This window comes from Scomber japonicus, chromosome 6, assembly GCF_027409825.1.
Source record: "Scomber japonicus isolate fScoJap1 chromosome 6, fScoJap1.pri, whole genome shotgun sequence".
Taxonomy (NCBI): domain Eukaryota; kingdom Metazoa; phylum Chordata; class Actinopteri; order Scombriformes; family Scombridae; genus Scomber; species Scomber japonicus.
This window is the reverse complement of record NC_070583.1, coordinates 33,002,960-33,012,626: the sequence shown is the minus strand read 5'-3', so window position 1 is coordinate 33,012,626 and position 9,667 is coordinate 33,002,960. Positions and strand designations below refer to the sequence as shown.

The 9,667-nt window shown below is 39.7% G+C and overlaps 5 non-coding genes across 5 annotated transcripts; all 5 read right to left on the bottom strand.

The window, feature by feature from the left end:
- Positions 1-797: 797 nt before the first annotated feature.
- LOC128361069 (U1 spliceosomal RNA) lies at positions 798-961 on the bottom strand. Its single transcript, XR_008321554.1, has one exon. It is a non-coding gene; the product is annotated as a U1 spliceosomal RNA (small nuclear RNA).
- A 1,990-nt stretch (positions 962-2,951) lies between these two features.
- LOC128361068 (U1 spliceosomal RNA) lies at positions 2,952-3,115 on the bottom strand. The gene has a single exon (XR_008321553.1). It is a non-coding gene; the product is annotated as a U1 spliceosomal RNA (small nuclear RNA).
- Positions 3,116-4,126: 1,011 nt separating this feature from the next.
- LOC128361067 (U1 spliceosomal RNA) lies at positions 4,127-4,290 on the bottom strand. The gene has a single exon (XR_008321552.1). It is a non-coding gene; the product is annotated as a U1 spliceosomal RNA (small nuclear RNA).
- Positions 4,291-6,119: 1,829 nt separating this feature from the next.
- On the bottom strand, positions 6,120-6,310 carry LOC128361077 (U2 spliceosomal RNA). The gene has a single exon (XR_008321561.1). It is a non-coding gene; the product is annotated as a U2 spliceosomal RNA (small nuclear RNA).
- A 1,060-nt stretch (positions 6,311-7,370) lies between these two features.
- On the bottom strand, positions 7,371-7,561 carry LOC128361076 (U2 spliceosomal RNA). Its single transcript, XR_008321560.1, has one exon. It is a non-coding gene; the product is annotated as a U2 spliceosomal RNA (small nuclear RNA).
- Between the last annotated feature and the right edge of the window lie 2,106 nt (positions 7,562-9,667).

Here is a 9,667-nt window from a genome sequence, read left to right as displayed (position 1 = left end):
GCTTCTCCTTCAGTTGTCACGGGGGTGGCCTGAGCACCAGTCGTCTGATCTTCACCACTAGTGGATGATGCAGGAGCCTGAAAAATGATCAGTGTATAATACATTAGTATGAACATTTACTGATTTGTTGTCTCTGCTTTGATTTTCTAACTGTAACCCTTTCACAGAGAGTATGGAGACACAGTTGTGTTAACTAGCTCTTCTCCTGGCTCTGTGCTCACACACTAACATTCATCACTCCTTTATCTGTCTCTTACTTACTGCATTTATACTCTACATTGCACAGCAACGTGTTAACTTAAATACATTCATTTAGTTGAGCATACTTTTTGTGGTGCACGGATGAACTTACAGCTAATGGTGACAGGGTGTCGATATGTGGCTTCTGTGGATCATCTGACTGGCACAGCTCTTCTTGTCCTGTTTCTCTTCCCCAAGCATCCTCTGATAACATCAAAGACTTTTGTTGATACATGTTTTATGTTGACTTATTTGATACAGGTTCTGCATTAATACAAGATATGTGCAGTGGTGACATTAATTCAAGACCTCATTGATATGTATACCTTCTCCTTCAAAGGTGGCAAGAGCCTCCAGCAGCACAGCATCATCTTCCCAACTGGACCATGATGAGCTGGAGGTGGTGGTGACAGAGGCGGACACAGCTGAACAGCTTCTTAATAGCGATTTCCTCCAACTCATGTATTCTATGTCAGAGTATGTACTTTAGACCACCTAAACACCAGCTCTCATCAATTACTACTGAGTATCAGTTTAGTTTTCTTTCAACAACTTATCAGGGGAGAGCGCGAACGCAGTCCCCCACTACCAGAAATTATGCAATCGAGATTCCCACATTTGGGGAATTCGCAGAGGTCAGCACAACCGGAGTGCAATGGTTGAGCCTCGCCCTGGGTGAACCACCTTCTTGATCATGGTATCTCCCTTGCCAGGTAAGTATGAGTTGTACAGATCCGAGCCAAGGAAGTCTTTCACAGACACGGCACCCTGACTGATGGTAAACCATCCAAACATCATCCAAACCACACGCTGTATGAGACTGTGGATCTGCAGGGATCCAACACACAAGGAGACCTTTATACTAAACATAATAAACATTATTTAAACTTTATATGACAAAAAAATGACTGGTTTTCCCAAGATGCACTGCTGCACTACCACATCATACCCGAACCTAAAATCACCCACTGTTTCAGTTTTACCTCCAACAAATGAGAAACAAACCAACAACAGCTTCAGATGAGCCAAAGTGAAATCATACTGCAGTCACAAGTTGTTTTAAACACATTTGAAATGCAGAAAAACAAAAAAAGAAAGCACATGTCCCCCTGTCCCCCCTCCTCCTCCTCACATTACAACCGCTTCCTGTTTCTTTGTTACCGGGACAACAGACATTCCGGCTACTGCCACCTACTGGTCTGGAGTGGTAACAACACTGTTTAAGAAACAGCACATTGAGACATTCAGCATGATTTATCTATATAACAGCAAGAACAAATGATTCTTCTGACATATCAGAAACCAGCACAAATGCAGCAGTGAGGACCCCCCCCCCCACCCCCACCCCCCCATCCACACACACACACACTAACCCCTCCCCCACTTACTCAAAAGCTGCAACAGGGAGAGAGACAGCTCCAGTCCAGGCTGACAGAGTCAGCTCAAATAAAGTGAATAAAACATCACGATGAACATCAGCAGTAACTTCAGTGTTATTAAGCGCAAACTGAGTTCACATGTACTTGAATGGAGCCCAAGAACAGTCGACTTCAGTGTAAAATTTAACTTCTTTTATCAGATTTATGTTGTTACATTTTTAACTATTATTTTCACAGCTGTGAATTTTATTTAGTAGAAAAAGAGTTAATGAATTTTTACTCTATTTTAAATCAGTCTGTTATTGATGAAAAAGGAGCGCTGTCAGAGACGGGCCAATTCTTATTACACATAAAACACACCGCTCCCTCCCAAAACCTACAGGGGGGGAAACAACTTTGCCACCTCCTACTCTATAAATAAGGATTAAACACTGTAAATATGCATAAAATGTCATTATAGCTATTAAATCATATATTGACAAGTTAAGTTACATTTCTTCATCTTAAACACAGAGGGGGGGGGGGGGGGGGGGGGGGTGCATCAATCCTGGAAGTACTGCAATACCAGGCCGATGTGTGGAATTTTTAAAATTCTGTAAAATAAACCAATTAAAATCTTTTTATCACAGCTCTTGTCCAGATCATCTGTGTCATGTGAACAATCTGTTTTGCATGTTTAACTTTAGTTATAAATCTGTTAACTGTCTGGATCAACAAAACAAACAAAACATGAACTTTCTTTATCCGATCGAGTGGCTATGACATGTGGAGTTCCTCAGGGGTCAGTTCTTGGACCCCTTCTGTTCTGTCTATATATGCTGCCCTTGGGTCAAATTCTGCAGAACTGTAATGTAGACTATCACAGTTATGCAGATGACACGCAGATATACCTAGCACTGTCCCCAGATGACTACAGTCCAATACAGTCATTGTGTCACTGTTTAGAGCAAGTAACTAATTGGATGAACCAAAATTACCTTCAATTTAATCAGGCCAAAACTGAGGTCATTGTTTTTGGCAATAAAGAGAAGAGGATTGCTGTCAGTAAACATCTCGAGTCACTCTCTCTAAAAACTAGGGACCAAGTCCGAAACCTTGGCGTGCTGATAGGCTCAGATCTGACCTTCAGCAGTCAATCAATCACCAAAACAGCCTTCTATCAGAACATATCCAGAGTGTCCAATATGATGTTTTATGTTAATTTACAGCTTCTTAAAAGCAGTTTCCTCCTACTCCAGATTTCTGTGTGGGATTGTTAACTCTAGACCACCTAAACACCAGCTCTCCTAATTTACTACTGACTTTCAGTTTAGTTTTCTTTCAACAACTTATCAGGGGAGAGCGCGAACGCAGTCCCCCACTACCAGAAATTATGCAATCGAGATTCCCACATTTGGGGAATTCGCAGAGGTCAGCACAACCGGAGTGCAATGGTTGAGCCTCGCCCTGGGTGAACCACCTTCTTGATCATGGTATCTCCCTTGCCAGGTAAGTATGAGTTGTACAGATCCGAGCCAAGGAAGTCTTTCACAGACACGGCACCCTGACTGATGGTAAACCATCCAAACATCATCCAAACCACACGCTGTATGAGACTGTGGATCTGCAGGGATCCAACACACAAGGAGACCTTTATACTAAACACAACAAACATTATTTAAACTTTATATGACAAATAATGACTGGCTTTCCCATGATGCACTGCTGCACTACCACATCATACCCGAACCTAAAATCACCCACTGTTTCAGTTTTACCTCCAACAAATGAGAAACAAACCAACAACAGCTTCAGATGAGCCAAAGTGAAATCATACTGCAGTCACAAGTTGTTTTAAACACATTGAAATTCAGGAAAAAAAGGGAAAAAAAGAGAAAGTATCTGTCCCACCCCCCTTCCTCACATTTCTATCACCCCCTGTTTCTTTGTTACTGGGGTAACAGACATTCCTGCTACTGCCACCTACTGGTCTAGAGTGGCAACAACACTGTTTAAGAAACAGCACATTGAGTCTGAGACATGATTTTCCAAATGTAAATTAGAATTGGTTTTTACATGTTTTGTCATTTCTCGTATATTCTAACATTACTTTGTATACAACAATAACCAAATGCTTTCTATGTATTATCTGTGTTGCAGGTGGAGGAGGTGGTTGGGTGCATCCCCATCTGCAGACATTTCATGGCTCAAAGAGGACACAGAAAGAGGGCTGTTCACCCCCTTTCAAATGTAAAAGTCAGATTTATTCCATCCATACTAACCAATATTTGCTCAGCAGATGCCGCCATTTTTACTGTATCACATGCTTTGAAACAATGAACCATTTTCAATATAAATGTGTGTGGATATAAACGTCCTATATAATGTGTTTTAAGTTAATTTACAGCTTCTTAAAAGCAGTCTCCTCCTCCAGATTTCTGTGTCAGGTTCTCAACTCTTGACCACCTAAACACCAGCTCTCATCATTTACTACTGATTATCAGTTTAATTTTCTTTCAACAACTTATCAGGGGAGAGCGCGAACGCAGTCCCCCACTACCAGAAATTATGCAATCGAGATTCCCACATTTGGGGAATTCGCAGAGGTCAGCACAACCGGAGTGCAATGGTTGAGCCTCGCCCTGGGTGAACCACCTTCTTGATCATGGTATCTCCCTTGCCAGGTAAGTATGAGTTGTACAGATCCGAGCCAAGGAAGTCTTTCACAGACACGGCACCCTGACTGATGGTAAACCATCCAAACATCATCCAAACCACACGCTGTATGAGACTGTGGATCTGCAGGGATCCAACACACAAGGAGACCTTTAATACTAAACATAATAAACATTATTTAAACTTTATATGACCAAAAAATGACTGGCTTTCCCATAATGCACTGCTGCACTACCACATCATACCCGAACCTAAAATCACCCACTGTTTCAGTTTTACCTCCAACAAATGAGAAACAAACCTACAACAGCTTCAGATGAGCCAAAGTTAAATCATACTGCAGTCACAAGTTGATTTAAACACATTTGAAATGCAGAAAAAAACGAAAAAGAAAGCACATGGTCTCCCCCTCCCCCTCCTCACATCACAACCACTTCCTGTTTCTTTGTTACTAGGGTAACAGACATTCCTGCTACTGCCACCTACTGGTCTAGAGTGGTAACAACACTGTTTAAAACAGCACATTGAGACATTCAGCATGACTGTTCTATATAACAGCAAGAACAAATGATTCTTCTCATAAATCAGAGAACAGCAGACTGTGAAACCAGCAGAAATGCAGCAATGAGGACCCCCCCAGCCCCCCCCCCCCACACACACACACACACTAACCCCTCCCCCACTTACTCACAAGCTGCAACAGGGAGAGAGAGACAGCTCCAGTCCAGGCAGACAGAGGCAGCTCAAATACAGTGAATAAAACATCAGCAACATCAGCAAATGAACATCAGCAGCCATGTCAGTGTTATAAAGCACAAACTGTGAGTTCACATGCACCAGAATGGAGCTTCAGTGTAAAACTTATTTTCACAGCTGTATATTTTATTTAGTAGAAGAGTTACTGACATTTTAAATCAGTCTGTTATTGATGAAAAAAGGAGCGCTGTTAGAGATAGGCCTATTCATATTAAATATAAAACACACCGCTCCCTCCCAAAATCTATGGATGGTGTAGTAGACATTTTTTTACTAGATGTTTCTCTGAAGAATCACAGAAGAAGAAGTGATTTATCTTTCTCTTCACTCATTACATGCCAGCACAGAGAAGGACACACAGTCATTCTCCTGAACAACAAACAGTTTCAGCTTTTATACTGTAACCAACCATTGAACACTGCTGAAATTAGACATATTCAATTCTACTACCATGTGTCTTTCCTGAGTTAAACAGTCACACACACACACACACACACACACAATACATCCCTCACAGGGGAAACACTGGTGAGGATTTTCCACCTGCAATTTAATTTCAACTAACTAATTCCAACAGATTAAATCAAGTTCTCACATTTCTTGAATTTGGAAGGGGACAGTGAACACAACACATTTTCTTTTGTTATCTACTTCACAAGTGTATTTACTCCCATGGAAACTGCACATTTATTTTTATCTGTATGAGGATATATTCTGTATATAATCTCAGGAGCATCTGCATATTGAATATTTATTTGCACAAGGATAGTTTACTGTATATAGTATTTTATTTATTTCATCCTATTTTTGTCTTATTTATTATTGATTCTATTCTATCCCAAAAGTGGATCAATAAAGATGCATCTCATCTCACTCAGCAGTTATTTGTTGTGTGGATTTAATAGAGCCATGCATGTCAACACTTTACAGCTTCATGTTCTGCAAATAAGGATTACAAACGCTGTAAACATGCATTAAATTGTGGAGTATATAACCTCAATAACATATCCACATAGCTACTCAAATATGTTATGATGAGAACATGTAAGTTGCTAATAAGCTAAGTTTCTTAACATTAAACATAGAGAGGGGGGGTGCACCGTTCCTGGAAGTACTGCAATACCAGGTCGATGCGTGGAGTGGACGGAGCAAGCCCCTATTCCATCTCCCTGTTCCAAAAATCAATTTAATATATGGTCCCCGGGTAGGGGACGTATCAGATATTAAACTGATAAGAACAGATACTACACTTGATCTTAGCCAAAAGGCCGAGAAGCGATAACTGAGAAAGGGTCGGAGTTAAAGGAGTGCTCGTCTGCAGCGTCAGTCTCACTCACGGTTTGAGGCTCTTCTGGGTCACGTGACACAGCAGAGTCCAATAGAGTCAACAACAGATTTAACTTATTTATAAAAACGTTGAATTAAATATACTTTAAATAAACACTGTTCTCATTTTAAATGTAAGAAGGGAAATAAACTGGAAGTCACATTAGAGTCTGATCTCTGGTGGAGAATATAATGTTTTTAACGATGTCTGAACTAACAGAGATGCAGCTCCATCTAGCGGAGAAAACAGCGAACTGCACCCGAGAGTCCGTCCTCTTTCTGTACTTTATTCTTTCTATGATTAATTTCGCTGTTTTTGGGAAGTTTATGGGGTGTAGCGCCTCCTCAGACATTAAGGATGTGGGGCCTAGTTGCATATGGCCGTGTTTCATTGGCTTTAATGCATTACAGCATTAAAAACAACACTTTCTAAATATATCTGAATATTTCTTTGTCCTTTTTTAAATCCGTGTTTTTAAATGTTAAACGACAGACTGCCAGTTTAAGTGTTAACCATAATCATTTAACTAAAGACCTGACAGTTATTCCCCATACCAGTAATGCTTAGAGTAATATACTCTAAATCCCTCTGCCATTTGTAAATGAAATAAAAATATGTATGATTGACAACTCGTGTGTCAAGTCAGGTACTCCTCAAACAAACTTGCACATGAAAGGAATTTTAAATTTACCAGACAGGATTATAATATTAAAACAACGTTCATACTTCGACCTGAACAACGCAATCCTTCTCTGTCGTCACGTAAACGACACGTTATCTGCAGAGACTCTGTCCTCTGTCTGTACTTTATTCTTTCTTTGATTACTTTTTGCTGTTTTTGGGGAGTTTATGGGGTGTAGCGCCTCCTCAGACATTAAGGATTTGGGGCCTAGTTACACATAGCCGTGTTTTTATTAGCTTTAAATGCATCTCCGTCTTCCTCTGTTCATTTCTCACAGTCGAGCAACCGTTCACTGTCAGTATACTAACTTAAATTATCTTAAACACAGAGAGGGGGGTGCACCGTTCCTGGAAGTACTGCAATACCAGGTCGATGCGTGGAGTGGACGGAGCAAGCCCCTATTCCATCTCCCTGTTCCAAAAATCAATTTAATATATGGTCCCCGGGTAGGGGACGTATCAGATATTAAACTGATAAGAACAGATACTACACTTGATCTTAGCCAAAAGGCCGAGAAGCGATAACTGAGGAAGGGTCGGAGTTAAAGGAGTGATCCTCTGCAGCGTCAGTCTCACTCACGGTTTGAGGCTCTTCTGGGTCACGTGACACAGCAGAGTCCAACCGAGTCAACACGAGTCAAAAACAGATTTAACTTGTTAATAAAAACTTTGAATTAAATATACTTTAAATAAACACTGTTCTCATTTTAAATGTAACAGGGGAAATAAACTGGAAGTCACATTAGAGTCTGATCTCTGGTGGAGAAAATAATGTTTTTAACGATGTATGAACTCACAGAGTTGCAGCTCCATCTAGCGGAGAAAACAGCGAACTGCACCCCACTGCATCACAGCATTAAAACAATTTCTAAAAATATATTAATATTTCTTTGTCATTTAACATTAAAAACGCACAGATTTGTAAACTAAAAAGGACAAACTGCCAGTTTAAGTGTTAACTAAAGACGTGACAGGTATTCCCCATACCAATAATGCTTAGATAAATATAGCCTACTCCAAATCCCTCCGCTATTTGTAAGTTTTTTTTTTGGGGGGGGGGGGGGGGGGGGGCACAGAGGTAATCCGTCTCTATCGTCACTTATGACAAAATATCTGCACAGACTGTCCTCTGCCTCTAATTATTTTTTTTCCATGAGTATTTTTGCGGTTTTGGAGAGTTTATGGGGTGTAGCGCCCCCTCAGCCATTAAGGATGTGGGGCCTAGTTGCACATGGCCGTGTTTTTATTAGCTTCAATGCTTCTCCGTCTCCCTCCTCTGCTGTCTACCTGTCTGTTTGAGATTTACAAATTAACCACTGTAAAAACTAATACTACAACTTTTAATACCGTCTCTACAACACCAAACGACTCCTGTAGAGTTTGACCTAAAAAAAAAATGAGCGTAATTAATTAATTAGGCTCGTTAAATAGTCTGCATGAAACTGCGCTCAACAAAATTTTTCCAGTTTCAAGTTTTGCTTTTTACACGTTGAAAGAAAGTGATTTAAACGTTTAAAAACAGAAAAAAATACTTTAATTATTCTCCAAACAGGCCGCAGTACACCGACACCGAGTTTAGCTTAATTACATCAACTTAATTGGTTACGCAACAGAAAAATATTAAAACTGCACCAAATAAGTTTGTTTTTCGTGATATTAGATGCGTTTTTCGCGGTAAAGAAAGAATAAATTAAAAAATGTAAATTAACTTACCGAAAGGCTGCTTTTTGTCCTAAAATTGAAAAAAGCGTCGTCCCAAGACAAGTTCGAGTAATTTCTACCTGCGTATCTCCTCTGTAGTGGGAGGTCTGTCCAATTATGCAAATTGTCTCAGCGCGACCAATCAATGAGGCCAGTGATTGCACGACGCCATCACATGCACACATAGATCTATAGATAGATAGATCTATAGAGAGCTAGATAGATAGATAGATAGAAAGATAGATAGATAGATAGATAGATAGATACTTTATTGATCCTTCACAGGAATTGGTTGGTTTGCAGCAGCTACATCCACAGTTAACACATCTCTAACAATCCAATGGAAATAACAAACTAAACTGCTAACTAAAAACAAATCGAAATTGTACTAATAAAACGAAAAAAGTCCACTTCAGTATCTAAAGAATATCTAAAGGATATAACACTTAAAACAGTTTAAATTTATATTCAATTCTCCCAATGGTTTTAGACAGAGTTTAAATTTGCAAAACACTTGATAGATGATACAATAAGCAGTTTGTTTATCAAATTCATCATAGTTTTTATTCTCTTTTTAAACGCTAGTTTTAGTCTAACTTTATTAAACTCTATCTCTTTTATTTCATTTTACTTTTCTTCTGCATGTTTTAATCTATTTGTGGTATAGTGTGGTGTATTGCTCGGCAGCCAGTTAATTGCAATTCCTTTAGCTTTGCAGTAGGTAGAAGAAGTGATGGCTAACAAAATACTCATCTGTAGTGATCAGTACTGTCAAATATCATCAAAACAGGAGCAGGCAATAATCATCAAGATTTAACCTTTCTGAATTGCTGTTTACTATCTCAAGGTTAGCCAGTCAGGGAAATTTGACATAAAGTGCATGTGCGTAACAGCTCATTAGGGATTCTGGGAAGGCAGAGAGGCTAGC